Here is a 16,760-nt window from a genome sequence, read left to right as displayed (position 1 = left end):
ATTGTATGGTTTTACCTTGAACAAGATTCTGGAAATAGTTTATAAAATAATATCTGCATATAGGCCTCACCTTGGAGAGAGCTCATGACATTCCTGGGCACTGCAGTGCTACCAGATACCATGAGAAATAGAGGCAGGACAAGAATACCAAGGGAGGGTTGCTCAGCATAGATGACTGATGTGACCATTGTGATGATCTGACCAACTCCAAAGTTCATTCCCATGTCACCACTAAAACATTTTTTCCCCTTCATTGCTGATGTCTGAGAGGAAATTTCTTTCCTCTACCCTCTTAGGTTTATTCTTAGGGGCCTGCAAAGTAAACTGAGAAACGACAGAATAATGGAAGAAAAAACATAAATTATTTTAATTAATATTTTCTGTGCGAAAGAGTCCAACAGGAAGGAAGTGAAACTCAAAGAAGTAGTTAGACTTGGGGGCTTATATTCCATTTTTAAGAAAGGAAAGGGGGTTTGGAGGAAAGTGAGTAGGAAATATATGGGGAACCTGATGGGAGATAAGCGCTATTTTCATAAGGTTTGTTTATGTAGACTCACCTCAGTGCTCATTCTCCACCTTTGGGGACAAGAGTCACTCTCTTCTTCCTGGTTCGTGAGAGGGGGCCCCGGTCTCAGGGAAAATTCATGCCCTGCTTTTAGGGAGAAAAGGGGAGGGAAGATTTCTTCCTGCATCTGCTGATTTTCAGTTGCTTTCAGCTCAAAACCATATTTATGCCAAAGTGGCATATTTTGAGGTGGCATTTTTTTTTTTTTTAATTTATTTATTTGTGGCTGTGTTGGGTCTTCGTTTCTGTGCGAGGGCTTTCTCTAGCTGCGGTGAGCGGGGGCCACTCTTCATCGCGGTGCGCGGGCCTCTTATCATCGTGGCCTCTCTTGTTGCGGAGCACAGGCTCCAGACGCGCAGGCTCAGTAGGTGTGGCTCACGGGTCCAGTTGCTCCGCGGCATGTGGGATCTTCCCAGACCAGGGCTCGAACCCGTGTCCCCTGCATTAGCAGGCAGATTCTCAACCACTGCGCCACCAGGGAAGCCCTCTGATACAATTTTAAGTGAAAATGGTGAGAAAGTGAAGCTGCCAGATGGCAAATATTTAATTTCTGCTCAGTTTTCTTCCATCACGAATACCCTGTGCTGGGCAGAGACTGAGGTCTAAGTGGTCCTCATTCTTCACGCTCCTGGATTCACCCTCTTTGCCACATGGCTTTTCAGCTCCTTTTACTGAAGAGGCAGAATCTGTTCTCCCGACCCTTGATCCCAAGTTAGGTTATGAGATTTACTTCGGTCAATGGAATGCCAGCTGATGTGACACATGAAGATCAGAACAGACTTGTATTTTTCTGCTTCTTCTCTTAGTTCTGTGCCACCGCGGTGAGAGGTGCCTGGGTTTGTTTGCTGCGCAATGATACACAGTCCAGTCATCTCAGATGGGGCCATTCTCTATCAGCGGACAACAGCCTCCCCAAGGCAGGTGTGCAGGAGACCAGAACACCTGCTGAGCCAAGAGTGTGGTCTTGAGACCCCTGAGCTCAGTAAAGTGGTGTCTGCCACTGAGGTTTCTGGTTGATTCACAGCATGATTATGGCAGTAAATAACGGATATTGCTGCTTATGTTTTTTAACTCCCATTTTTCAGTTACATTTCTCTTTGGAATAGTGTGGTAAAGTAGATGTCAATGGATTCAATGTTTTTCTAGAGTTTCTGTATTCCTTTTTAAAAACAGCTTTGAGATATAATTCACCTACTGTACAATTCACCTACTTAAAGTGTCCAATTCAATTGTTTTTTTGTATATTCTCAGAGTTGTGCATTCATCTCCACAATCTATTTTATCAATTTTATTGATAAAAAAAATTTTGGAAATTTTATCAATTTCCCAAAAAAGAGATCTTTCTTTTTCTAGCCTACAAGTCTCCCATCTCCCACAGCCCCAAGCAAACACTCATCTACTTTCTGTCTCTATAGGTTTGTCCTTTCTGACATTTCATATCAATGGGCTCATATAATATATGGTTCCTTATGACTGACTAATTTCACTCAGAGTATTTTCAAGATTCCTCTACATTGGAGTACTTCATTCATCAGTACTTCAGCCTAAAAAAATATCACTGGAATTATGGAATAAACTTAATCCTTAAGGGTGTATTTTTTTAATTATCCAGCACTATTACAAGTTCTCAGTCTTGTTTTCAATTTAAAAAGACTTTTAATGATAATCATGAAAATGCTTATGGTTGAATTTAGATTCAATTCTGTGCAATAAAATCAAATTGGTTATAACACAATAAAGGCCGTATATGAGAAGCCCATAGCTGATGTCATACTCTGCGCTTTTCCTCTAAGATCAAGAATAAGAGAAAGATGCCCACTCTCGCCACTTTTATTCAACATAGTATTAGAAGTCCTAGTCAGAGTAATTAGGCAAAAAAAAAAAAAAAAAAAAGCAATCAGCAGCACCCAGCTGGAAAGGAAGAAGTAAAATTGTCAATATTTGCAGATGACATGATATTATATATAGAAAACTCTAAAGACTCCACCAAAAAAACAGTTAGAACTAATAAACAACTTTAGTAATGTTGCAGAATACAAAATCAATATACAAAAATTGGTTGCATTTCTATATGCTAGTAATAAAACAATACCACTTACAATTGCATCAAAAGAATAAAATACCTATGAATAAATTTAACCATGGAGGTGAAAGACCTGTACATTGAAAACTATAAGACACTGATGAAAGTAACTGAAGAAGACACAAATAAATGGAAAGATATTCTGTGGCTCATAGATTAGAAGAATTAATATTGTTAAACTGTCCATACTACCAGAAGCAATCTACAGATTCAATTCAATCCCTATCAAAATTCCAATGGCATTTTACACAGAAACAGAGCAAAAAAATCCTAAAATGTGTAAGGAGCCACAAAACACCCTGAATAACCAAAGCAATCTTAAGAGAGAACAAAGCTGGAAGCATCATGCTTCCTGATTTTAAGTTATATTACAAAACTATGGTATGGTATTGGTATAAAAACAGGCACATGGATGAATGGAGCAGAATAGAGAGCTCAGAAATAAACGCACACATATATGGTCACTTAATTTATCACAAAGGAGCCAAGAATATACAATGGGGAAAGGACAGTCTGTTCAACAAATGGTGTTGGCAAAACTGGACAGCCACATGCAAAAGAATAAAACTAGACTACTACCTTACACCATACAAAAATTAACTCAAAATGGAATAAAGACTTGAATTTAAGACCTGAAATCATAAAACTCCTAGAAGAAAACATATACGGTAAGCTCCTGGACATTGGTCATGGCCATGATTTTTTGGATATGACACCAAAAGCAAAGGCAATAAAAGTAAAAATAAACAAGTGAGACTACATCAAACTAAAAAGCTTTTGTACAGTAAAGGAAACCATCAACAAAATGAAAAGGCAACCAATTGAATGGGAGAAATATTTGCAAATCATGTATCTGATAATGGGCTAATATCTAATATATATAAAGATCTCGCATAACTCAATAGCAAATAAACAATCTAATTAAAAATGGGCAAAGGATCTGAATAGACATTTTTCCAAAGAACACATACAGTTGACCAACAGGTATAGTAAAAGATGTTCAACGTCACTAATCATCAGGGAAATGCAAATCGAAACCACAATGAGATATCACTTCACACCTGTTTGTATGATTATCATCAAAAGATAAGAAATAACAAGTGTTGGCAAGGATGTGGAGAGAAGGAGACACTTGTGCACTCTTGGTGGGAATGTAAATTGGTACAGACAGTATCGAAAATAGCATGGAGTTTCCTCAAAAGATCAAAACTGGGACTACCATATGATCCAGCAATTTCACTTCTGTGTATTTGTACAAAGAAAATGAAAACACTAACTCCAAAAAATATATGCACACCCATGTTTATTACAGAATTATTTACAATAGTTAAGACATGGGAACAACTTCAGTGTTCATTGATGGGTGAATGGCTAAAAAAATGTGATACACACACTGGAATACTAGTGAGCCATTAAGAAAAAGGAAATTTTTCCATTTGTGACAACATGGAGGGACTTCGAGAGCATTATGCTAAGTGAAATAAGTTAGAGAAAGATAACCTATGGTCTCACTTATATGAGTAATCTTAAAAAGAAAAAAAAGGAGCTCATAAATACAGAGAAGAGATAGTTGGTTGCCAGACTGGGGGGATGGGGATGGGGGTGGGAAGTAGGTGACATGAGTGAAGGGGGTTCCAAAGGTACAAATTTCCAGTTATAAAATAAATAAGCCACAGGGATGTAATGTATAGCATGGTGAATATAGTTATTAATACTGTATTGCATATTTACAAGTTGCTGCAAGTAAATCTTAAAAGTTCTCATCACAAGAAGAAAGAAAACAATCTGTGACTGTGTATGATGATTGATGGTAACCAGACTTACTGTGATGTTCATTTTGCAATACACACAAATGTCCAATCATTGAATTGTACACCTGAAACTAATATAGTGTTCTATGTCAATTATACCTCAATAGAAAAATTCTTAGGTCAAGATCAGATGTTGATTTTAATTTTAAATTAGAAAAGGACTTTTAAGGATCCACTCAACTCTGCCTCCCTCTTCCTACCCCAAAGAAGTAAAGAAAAATTGTGACCTTTTATGCCTTTCATAAAATTAGAAATTTTGTTTAAAGGGTATAATATATCTCAATTTAAAAAGTTTAAAAAAAAAAAGAATTTTTTTTCCTGGACACTCATGTAGTTGATTCTGTGAATTTATCCTTCTTTGTGATATGATAGAAGGAAGTTCTAGAATCTCCCTTTTCTCTATATGTATGCACCTCAGCTGCTGCCATCAGTGGACATGTGTGCAAGATGATATTGGAGACTGTGGTGCTTGAATTGGGTAGAATGCTGGACAGCTGACTCTGCACTTCATTTTAACGTTAAGCCTCTCTGATTCTACTTGTGCCAGAATGTCAGGAAAAGTGTGTTGTTTATGCGCAATCCTGTGAAATGTTTATTAAGCACTTTTGGAAATACCATGCAGTATTGCTTTTATACTTCAAGTTCTTAGTTGTGGTTTGTTCTATCTTAGATACCAGTGTTTGTTAGTCCCCAAAAGTCCTCCTGGGTTGAAATGGGCTGAATTGGAAAGAAATATTATAAGCAGATAAGGTAGGGGGTCTATGGAGAAAGAAAACCAGGCATGGCTTTCTGGACATAAGAGAACACCTATTCATTTAGTACAAGCCATTTTGTGATCTAAGCCTGGCCAGAGTGCTTGCCCTTGAACAGGTCTCAGTAATTAAGGATCTTAAGGGAAAACAAGAATGCTGACTGTTATCAGGCAAGAGAAGTAGCACTAGTAATAATGTATCAGTTGTAAAGACTTCCAGTTCTGTTTCCATGGTAAAGATGAGCCTGAAGCACTCAACCACCAGGTCAGATGGAACCTAAGGGATGATGGCGTTGACCTTTTCTGATCCTCCGGATTTCAATCAACTAAAGCCTGGGCTCTGCCTACCTCCCAAGCCCTTTCATGAATATACATGTACCCTTAGCTTAAAACTTCCCCAGTTTTGCTGTTTGGGGAGACACTGCTTTGGGAAAGATCCCTGGTGCTCTACTTACTTGCTGCAAGTAACAAATCCTTCCTTCTCTCACTCTTTGTCTTGGTTGTGTCTTTTGGCTCGACACCCACCAAGAGGCGAACCTAGTTTTTCGGGTAACAATATGAGGCTGACTATTCTCTAGCTGAGATTTATGTAATTAGGTGCATAATCCTTTGGTTGTTAAAACCGGGGCTTCCAAGGGCTAGTTATAGGGAACATAGCTCATCAGAGATAACCTGCAAAGACACCGTGCAGTGTGTTTTTTATCACACATGTGACAATCCTTCTCCCTGCAGTCTGTCTCTCCATAATTGTTCTTCAGGATTTGTTGCCTGGGGGCTTATGGGAAACATGACTCCTAATAGAAATACTATTATATTTTATTCACAGTATTCTTTCAGAGGATTTAATGATAAATCTGTTCCCATTACAAGAGTAAAGTTAAATGTATTCCCAGATTTAGATAAAACACGCAGAAATAATTTACAGGGAGAAAACTGCTGAATAAAGAAGAAAAATGAATGGAGTCATGTTTTGATCTATGGAGAGCATTGAGAAAGGATTTCATTCGGGTGGGGTGAGTTGATCCTTCCTCTTTTCGGGAGGGAATCCTGAGTGCACAGACTGCTCCCAGGTGAGAAGGAAAACAGATGACTTTGGTCAGGAAATGCCAAGGGTGTAGTTTCACTTAGAATATACTTTCCTAGGCAGCCTGTCTGCACTTACACATATGAGGGTCCACACACTTTTGAACATGGGAAGTTAATTTCTTGTCTTGTGCTGATTTCAAGTTCTCTTTTGTGTTTGGTGTGAACTCTGCAGCCACATACATATATGCGCGTGCGTGATTTGTGGGGTTTGAATCATCACTTATAGAAATGTGCAAGATTAGATCTACACATTTTCTTCACCTTTGTTTTGATTTTTTTAAATTTAATTTAATTTTATATTGGAGTATAGCTGATTTACAATATTGTGTTAGTTTCAGTTGTACAGCAAAGTGATTCAGTTATACATATACATGTGTCCATTCTTTTACAGATTCTTTTCCCATATAGATTATGACAGAATGTTGAGTAGAGTTCCCTGTGCTATACAGTAGGTCCTTGTTGATTATCTGTCATCTTTCTTACATAAAAGAGCAAAGGGCTGTGGAAACAGGTCACAGAATGCAGCGGACTGCCCCTGACCTGCAGGGATTTAGCTTGGAGGCCTTGGCGGTCCTGTTAGGCATCCTTTCTCCTCTGAGCCTGGAGCTCTAGCATCAGCCTACCTGATCCAGCGCCCTGTGGATGAGCATGGTGTTAAGTACTTGACATTCATTTTCTCCTGTAACCCTTGGATCGGTTCTCTGCTGGTAAGACTTCTATTATCTTATGAAACAGACAACGAAGCTGAGGATCACAAATGCTGAGCAGCTGCCGGGGGTCTCACGGGTGGGTACCAACTCCCAGGGCAGCTCTGGGGCTGGTACGTGGAATGCTCAGCAGTTTCCATCCCTTTGTGGGGGTTTCAGACCTGTAATTTCATCATGGCTCTATGACTGGCTATCATCACCATTCTACAAACAAGAAAAGTGAAGCACAAAGCCACGAAGTCTCCAGCGAAAGAAGGCAGCTGGAAAGGGGTAAAACCAGGAGTCGCCTCAGCTGTCTGCTAGCAAGTCCCTGCTTTGGGCCCTGCTTTGCCTGGTCTCTTCAAGCCTCCTCACCTGGGGCTGCCCTTGTCTTGGAAGATCATGTAACAGCCCCAGTGCTGTCCAGTGGTCAATGCTGTGCACTGCACAAGGACATCTGCCTGCAAATCTCAATCCCTTGTGTGCTGTTTCATCTCTGACTTGGAAAATCCATCCTGAATGTCTGCTCAAGTAATTTACTAGCATTGCTGTTTTTGGTTTTAATTGACATCAATTATTGAGGGGCCTTCTAACCCATTTTAAATGGATTTCCCATGAACAACTGAATAGAGTTTTCACAGGTGACAACTTTTCTGTTTCAGAGACCTGAGGGCCAGTGAGAAGGGGTTTCAGAGCTCAGCTGACCTGGTCCAAGTCTGGCTTGCTTTGTGACACATCCATTAAACTCTCTGAGGTTAGTCTGTCTATCCATTAAATGGGCATAGTAACATTTACTTCAAAGGAATGCTGTGACCATTTATTTAGATTACACACACACACACACACACACACAGACTGTCTGTTGTATAGGCTTTAAAAAATATTAGACACTTAATGTAAATCATTAATTTATATTTGCTTTAAAAATTAGAAATACCATATTCAGGTTCTGGGACATGTATTAAGCACTAGGAAAATGTCTGACTAATAAATGAAGGTCACTCTACCGCTTGTGGCTTTTTTCAAGGTTCTAAATGCACCCTCCGAGCAAGCTTTGCTCAGTGTTTCCCGGGACTGCTGATTGATGGGGTGGGTGGGAAGAGTTCCTGATTCCCAGGGGCCCTGAGTAGGAGTGGAGAAAGCTGGAAAGTTGGGATCAGGATCTACATATTTAGGTCAAATTCTACTTGTAAATTCTGTGGCCTTGCCAAGCTATTTACATTTTCTATTCCTGTTTTTGTTTTTTACCCAGGTTGCAGAATAGAAATAATAAAAACAGCTTTTCTGCTTTGTTCTCAGGCATATAATGCCCTACTCAAGGTTAAAGTTACTTTCATCTTCTGATCACTTTGGATGGTGCAAGAATGCCTGGACACTGTTCCTAAGTCTCAGCACATTTGTCATGAGTCTGGTCACAGTTTTAGGAGAGTATTGATCCTAGTGATGCCATGCTCATACCTCCTTCATTTACATCTGCTGGCAGCCTCTTTAGGAAGTAGAGGAGGCCATGTGACTTACCTCAAGGTCATGGATCTTGAAATCCTTCTTCCTCCATGGGCCATCAGGCCTCTATCTGTATACTCTGAAACAATTTATCTATTTATCTGCCTATCTATCTATCCATTTATTTATTTATTTAAGATGCCTTTTAGATTCCATCATTTTTCAATATGAACTTTTGGGTAATTGTATTAAAGAATTTGAATGGAAAGGAATACACATACAGTATATAGAAGTTGATTCAAAACTCTTCATTCTTCAATTAAGTCTATTCAATTTACCTACTTAACATAAGGTCACTTCCCTGATGATATTTGGAGTAAGATTCCTTCTCCCAGGATGCCAGTTTTTAGTTTTATATATCTGCTGACCACAATTCTCAAATCTCCAAGTAGGAATATACATAATAAAATGCTGACATTATAGTAGAAGTCGGGTCGGTGTTTTAATTAATTATTTTTTAATTTTAATTTTTTCCAGCTTTACTGAGATGTATTTTGACACATAACACTGTATATATAACCGTATATATTTCGAAATGATTACCATAATAAGGTTCTTTAGGTTTTTATTTTTAAATATGAATCATTAAATGAGTTGGGAAAACAAAAGCAGTCTTTTTTACAACAGTTCTCAGTACATGTAAATATTTTCTTCAAACCGGGTTAGTTACTTGTCCTAACTTCTTTTCAACCAAAAAAAAAGAAACTCACATTTTTCCTAGCATCAGTGTTAATGCTCAAGCATCATCAGCCTGGTGAAGCTCGGTCTCAGACTGAAGTCCACTGAACTGCTCAGCTGTTCAGAGTGGGAAACCTGCCGGTGAAGGACCTAGGACCGCGGATTCGGATTCAGATTCGGATTCGGAGCGAGCGCAGGTTGAAGACCTTCACCGACTTGACTCGCACTTCCTCCCGCCACCGCCAGGCTCGCCCGGGACGCGTGGAGCTTGCAGCGCGGTGGGAGCGGGTGGGGGTGGGGGTGGGGTGGGGGTGTGGCTGCAGGTTGGGGCTCCCGCCCCGCCGGCTGCGCGGGTTCGCCGAGCCCGGAGGAGGGAGCGCTAGCTACCCCGAGCGGGAGGGAGCTTGCAGACTCCGGCTCAGAGCAGCTGTCTGGACACCTTGGGTTTTGGGGTGGGGAGCCCCGGCGACTGTGAACATGGACTCCGCCGCGGGAGCCTGTCTCAGGATGCTCTTTCTTTTGTCTGCCCAGCCCTGGAGTACATTAGCAGCAGGGAATACTTGTGAGTACAGCAAATCTTTTAAAACTTATACTGTCAACTGAGAATTAGTGTTTTTTTAAAAAAATAATTGAATTTTACAAATGGAATCACTGGTCTGCTTCTGAAAATGAGGCATTTAAAAAACATCGCAAAGTCCCAACGCTTGGATAGGATGGTTTACAATGGTTTTTCCACTTGTCAAGTCTGTAATACACAAAGCCTGTTTTGACTTGTCTGTGAGCTGAATTTTGTCTGTGTGCTGTTGTTTTGAATATTCATTGAGAAAGCTCAAGTTCTAGTAAAAGCTAAAATTAGCATGAGACTATTGAGGCGGAGAGAGACCTGAGAGAGAGAATAGCAGGAGATGAGGAGAGAAGAGCATGCCAATATGTCATTTATTTCTTTTTATTATGAATACATTTTGGAGGATTTATGTCAGAAAGGAAATCGTTGGCCGACCTGGCCGGGTCCTGCATTAGCGTAGATGTTTGCAGTCGGCGCCCTGCGGAATCGGGTAGCAAGAAGTCGGGCGCTGCAGCGGCGGGCAGGCTCCGCAGCAGAGCCCAGGCGGCAAACCTGGTGAGTCCGCAGAATTACGAGAAGGATCGACCCCTCAGAATTAGAAGGCTTTTGCTTACAGGAAAAACATACCCTGCCATTCAGGTTCATTTGCAAGTGCACATGCTTGTATATCGTGATGTGCTGTGTTTCTCGTTTTGTTGGTTCAGTGAAGATGTGTTAACCTCTCAGTTCTGGACTGGCAATGTGAGTCTGATCTAAAGATGCTAGCCAAATTGATTCAGCCGACCTCAAGGCATTTTAATCTGGAAATCGGAAAAAGTTTTCGAAGTGTTATTCAGATTGAAATCTCCATCATAGGGCTTTTCTTTCCTTGAGGGATTGGAAGAAAGCCCCCTTAGTCCTACATCCACACCCCATCCCCCTCAAGAATTTTTTAAAAATCAGGTTGTAGGGAGTAAGGCAAGCTATTATGCATTTCAAGAAAGTGCTAGTAGGCATGTTAGAAACCGACCTTGCTGCTGGGGGTGGGGTGGGCTGGGGAACTCTGCCCTTACCAGGAAGTTTGTGCTAAAGTGAAAAACATTTTATACAAATAGTTACCCTTCCAGCATTCATCCATATATGCCCCGAGGCTGTGATAAGTTTGTGTTGTCATCATTTAGTATCAGCTCATTTAATGCCATATTATATGAGTCACTCCTGAAAATGAGCCTTAGTCTCCTTTAAGAAAATACTGCCCCGTGTTTCAGACAGAATTTTAATTTAGCTTTGGGCACAATTGCCATGAATTAATTACAATGGGGGCATTTACATGAAATCCTTAGGTCCTGCAGTAAAGCATTTATCACTTTGCTAAGAAATTAAAAATGTAGTACTAAATGATTTGCTAGTATAAAAGAATTGTAGAATAATTTAACCTAGTACACTGAGGTGCAATTAAAAAGTCACCAGAGGTCACTCTTACTTAAAGGAAACATGGCTTCAAAAATCCTTCCCTTATAAGAGAAGCAGAGTGCTGTGCTGCCTTTCTTGTCTCCTTAGTTGTGATTACAGGATATTGCAAGATCGGTTATTTTGATATTTCTTTATTTTCTGTTTGTATTTTATTCCCTGAAATCCACAGAGGTATCATGTGCTTCATACTGAGCATCTTTTTTAAGAGTCACATGCTCTGAGGTGCTCCATGTCTGAATATCCAGGCAGATAGCCTTTTCTGAATTGAATATATCTCTAGGCTCAGTTCGTCTGGGTCTCTGGCTGAGTCTTCAAATGTCAATGCTAGTTTTCACTTTTCAGCCTCTGTTTTATTTAGATGTGTTTAGTACTCTGATGAAAAGTTCAGTAAGTTAAAAGTACCTATGTAAATTTGCATGACTAAGAACATTTTAGATACTATAGAGTCCTTGATCACTGCAAAGATGGCTACTATAGTTGTTCAAGTGTCAAGTATATATTTAAATGTCTTTGCAGACTTAAAGATTCATAGAGGGTACACAAACCGTTTGATAATTGCTTGCTAATCTCATTTGACAGTATCCTTTGTAGCATTAGAAGTAATGGTGAATGAATCTTATTATACTCTAGATTAGCTAATTTGACCAATTGGATTTTTCCTTAACTCTCGAATATTTGGGAGGTGTTTGTTTGTATGTGTAGATGTATATACAAGCAAGGTATTTCAAACCCATATTTGAAATTTGTTACTACATAAATCAAGGTAGAGGGTTCTTTTAGTCCTGTCCCATCATTTGAGAAATTCTAAAGAGGAGTTTGCCAGCAGGATGGGATTTAGGCTACCAACACCAGCATTTGCTCAAGTCTTTTGATCGCTAACCTTTTATTCCTAAGAAGTGTTTTAAGAACTCAAGTAATCTTTGCAGACAAGACTTTACAAAAATGAAATATTCTTAAGCCCTGATAAAATAATGAGAACTGTATGTAAATTTTTAAAAAGGTAAAGATCTTCTCCCCAAAAGGATACAGTGACATTTTTCCTCTATTTACAACTGGTTCTCAGTAGTAAATTAGTCAGACGGGGGGCGGGGGGGGGGGTCAACCTGGGTGAGGTTCTGGCATAAGACATACTCTCATACAGGACTTGGTTGAAACATTTGACATCTCAGAAATTATCCATGTTTTGACATGAATCTTTATAATTAATGGGAAATTTTAAGTCAGGAGGAGTCTACACAGGGCGAGAGTAATGTTTCTAAATAGCCAAAAACATGGGCTTTTTTTTTTTTACTCTTATTCTCTGTCTTTTTGAAGATAAAACAAGTTGAATGGACAGCATCCTCTAGGACCTGATATTTAAAAATTGTGCATCTCTACTTGGTCTGCCTTCTAGAACTCTTTGTATTTAGTCAAGATGAAAGTGTTAATCTAATGGAGTTATCCTCTTAAATGGAATGCAAGAGGAAGTTAGAATATAGATTCCAAGTTAGAGCCCTGTTTTCCAGAAGTTGTTGTGCAGACAGTGGTTGGTTTGCTCACTTCCTACCATGAGCCACAAGTGGAAGAGGGCAGTAGCTCTCTGTTTTAGGATTATCCCTGTGAATCTACTATTTGTTTATGAACTTTCAGATCTTTTTGGGGGGGGGGGGAGGAAGAAGAGATATAATCTGAATAAGAAAATGTCAGTATTTTGATTGCATATTTAGTATTGTAAATCTGTCTCCTGGATCGCATGTCACTTTGAGGAGTAATGTTCACTCTTTCCCGATTAAGGAACAACACAATTGGAAGTTAATTTACAGCTGAATTATTTTCCCCATATAAGTAAAGTACCAGCTATAGCTAGTAGCTGCTGTCCTCCCTAACTCTACTCCCCAGTGAAAAGAAAAAGGACTGAAGTCTCTGAAAAGGACTGAAGCCAGTGTTAGACATTTCAGCCGCTGTTGATGGTGATTATTTGACGTAAAGGATGATATTTATAGACCCAGGGGTTCAATTTAGTGAGTGTTACACACTCATCCGCACCTTGTTAAATCTCAGTACTTGTAATTTTCTCTAGAAGTCTTCTTTTGTTTCCTTCCCCTGTCAAAAGTGCCCTTCTTGTTGTGAGAATAAAAGATGTATTTCTGGCCCACTCCAGGTGGGGCACACAACTTGAATCACTGTTCTAGGAGTGGTAATCAGGATTTGTTTTTATCCAACAATGTCTCCTCCCTGTTATGTCCTGCATATGTATGAGAGATCTCTGCCCTTGGTTGGGGGAGCAGATCAAGCCCATTTTGTTGGCCAGCATGGGAGACAAACATGTGCTCTTCATGTAATACCTAGTGCTTGATCTAGGCAAATATATTAGCACCTCAATTTGAAGATTTGTATCAGATTTGAATCCTTTCTTCACTGGAGCAATGGCTCCTTATGTGCTAAAGTGTTACTGTATCATCTTTAATGAAAGTTTATTAATATGATCCTCTAATAGATATTATCACACAATATTATTCTTTGAAAAGAAAAATAACATACACAGTATAATAGTGAGACACTTGTTGTATAAATTATCCTAACCCAATAACATGATTAACCTTAAGAATTTGGTATAAAAATACATGAATTGCAGAATGGAGGAACTGAACATAATGCTACAACTGCTAAGAAGTATAAAATCGTGAGAATTGATTTAAGTGAATGTCTAATAGTGTGTTTATCCAATGTCTCTTCTCAAGGGTATTGTTTGTCAGAACTCCTGTCATTTCAATGGGCACAGATTCTTTGTAATTATTTGCTAAGTGTCATCAACATATTCTATTGCTATGTGAGCACAGTCAATCTCAAGTAATGCCATGTGTGCTAAGACAATACAGTCCATAAAGAAGTTTTCACCTTGGGTAATATGGACTAAAATCCTGCTACTGTTTTAATTGGTGCAGGCTTCTTTTTGTCTCAATAGTGTGCTTAGTGGTTTTCTAGAGTGAGTCGAATCCTCCAAGTTAATCAGGATTATCCTTGTGAATCTACTGTTTCTTTACGAATTTTCAGATCTTTGGGGAGGAAGAAGAGATATAATCTGAATAAGAAAATGTCAGTATTTTGGTTGATATTTAGATTGAATTACTTATGTCTACCTATTTCTGAAAGGCATTAGACCATATGTAATATGTTCCTTGGTTTAGGGAGGGAGCCTATCAGAAGATGTGCCCCTAGAGCAGGTGAATGGGGAATCCATTCGTGATTCAGTGAAACCTGTTGGGGAAAATGAGCATAGAATATGGAGAGAGGTATTTAGTAAGCACTGGAGCTTGGACTTGTTGGAAAGAGTCTTCAACAAACGGGTAAACGGACCGTTTTTTTTTTTAAATCATATTTGAATAAACTTCCCAGAAATACTGAGGTCAGAATATGTTTGAAAACTTCGGGAAAACAACAACATTTTTTTCTCCAAAAAAACTTACAAAGTCCATGTGACTATCAACACAGAGTGACAGGCAAGGCTAGAGCTGTGAGGGTCCTGAAGCTTATGCAACTGGGGGAGACTCTTTAAGCAAACAAACAAAATGACCCTAAAGCCACATTATCAGTGGCCCTCCCACGCCTGAAAGCCTGTTCTGGGGAGAAGACTGGAGCTCAAGAATGTCTGCTCCTTTGAGTTGATTTGGAAAAAAAACCCCAAATCATTCAAGAGTACTAAATAAAGGACATATTCACTGACAAAAATCTCAATTAACTGAGCAAATTTGAATTTGAATTTTTCCCTTTAAATCAAAATCAGAATTTGAATACAAAAGTATACTTATAAAAGTATAAAAGAGTTCAAACAATTTGGAATGAATAGATCCAGGGTTTACCTGCAATTCTAATTCTAATCCTGAAAAACAAATATGAAATTAACCTCTGGATCTTCTTCCCACTTAACTTTTCAGAGCCTTTAAAGGCTTGGCTTCAACATACAAAGTTCTTCAGAGTAACTTCCAAAGTGTCCCCACTCAGTCTGCCTACCTGGGGACCGTTGCGGTGCTGATTGCTATAGGCTCTGTTGCATCATATTGAATAACTTTTAAAAACTGAATTATTTATGTCTACCTATTTCTGAGAGGCAGGAAACCATATGTAATACGTTCCTTCAAAATATCATACTTGTTTTTTCCAGTTTGAGTTCTATGGCATAAGGTTAAAATCTGTGTGCTAATTAAAGTTATACACAACTTGTAAATACTGTAAAAACTAACACAACATTGTAAATCAACTAGACTCCAATGTAAAATAAAAAGTTAAAAAAAGAGAGGGTATGATAGAGTGACCTTTTGACATTATGCAGGAACATTGTTTAATAGGCCCACATGATTGTTTAATTACCTAGAAGAATGCACCCATGTCTGACTTGGTCATTTACCATTTGATTGGAGTTTAGATGCTGAAATTGATGATTTCTTTTTTTTTTTTTTCAGGTACATATGGTAACTACAAAGGTTTTATTGCCCTGTAGGACATTGATCAGTGTTTTTGTAACCTAGCAATCTCATTCTAATGTTCTTCTATAAATGCCTGTAAATTCCTAGTTTCTCAAAATGCTCTTTTACTGGATTAGTCATTAATGAGTTTATGATTCTTTGGCATGCATTTGTTCTATATTTGTACGTGTTGTGTTTTTAACTTTTTGAAAATAATGCTTTGACATAGAGATTGCACATGTCTGGTAGGTGTACACATAACCTTGTGTGATAATACATGTGCTTAGTTTGAGCGTTGCTTTACAATAAATTTCCTTTCTGGTTCATTAGAAACTTTACTTTTCAATAATAATATAGGGAGTCTGGCTCGCCATAAAAAATAAAAATATTCTCCTTAGTTTCTAGGTAATGGGTATTTTCAGTGTACTGATTTGAAATAGAATTGAAACATAAAGTACTTGAAATTTTGAGTAGTTTAAAGTTAGAAACTATATAATTTTTATTTAAATATATGCCCGTTTAATGGACCAGTTTAAAAAAGAAACCTCCCTCCAAGGCTGTTAATCACAAATGAAAAAATGATATATTTTATCTAGGCTATGGCTTTTATTAAGTTTTTACTCGGTAGTACATCAGGAAAAGATACTCATGGAGGATGTGCTAGTTATAGCTAACTCATGGAGAGAAACTTGAAAAAAGTTTGTTTTTTAAACTGGCAAATATGATCCTTTCGGATGAGTCATTTTAGGGATATGGTAAATGGTGTATCAGATATTTAAATTTATGTGTTCCTAAGTTGTATCACCTGTGGTTCCATCTCTGGCCTTAGTGGCTGTCACCTGTGGAGAAGGAATTTTTATGCCACGTGTTCACTGGACCACTGTGGGAGGAAGGGGCTGGTGAACCTTGTTTGGCATCAGTGGCAGTTTCGATAACCTCAGAAGCCACTTAACGCTGTGGCGTAGACCTAGGGTCCCCACATGCTCGTTTCAGTAGCGTCTCATTACTTGGGGTATTCGAGACCCAACAGAGGGTTTCTCTGGAGTTTAGGAGCAAGCAGTGACATTGCTGCTTGGATGATGCAGGAGCGACCTGCTGCCTTGAGACATAAGACCAGGTGCCACCTGCAGTTCTCAAG

General features: G+C 38.9%; 1 protein-coding gene and 1 long non-coding RNA gene across 2 annotated transcripts in view; both read left to right on the top strand.

The window, feature by feature from the left end:
- LOC309633574 (uncharacterized protein) overlaps positions 1-16,760 on the top strand; it is a 126,190-nt gene that overhangs the window by 22,545 nt on the left and 86,885 nt on the right. The window lies entirely within an intron of this gene.
- Positions 9,464-15,946, top strand: LOC309633577. The gene is made up of 2 exons (XR_014247624.1): positions 9,464-9,725; positions 15,620-15,946. It is a non-coding gene; the product is annotated as an uncharacterized lncRNA (long non-coding RNA).

The sequence above is a fragment of the Balaenoptera borealis genome (assembly GCF_965194805.1).
Source record: "Balaenoptera borealis genome assembly, chromosome: 8".
Lineage (NCBI taxonomy): Eukaryota > Metazoa > Chordata > Mammalia > Artiodactyla > Balaenopteridae > Balaenoptera > Balaenoptera borealis.
This window is presented reverse-complemented; position numbering and strand designations above follow the sequence as displayed.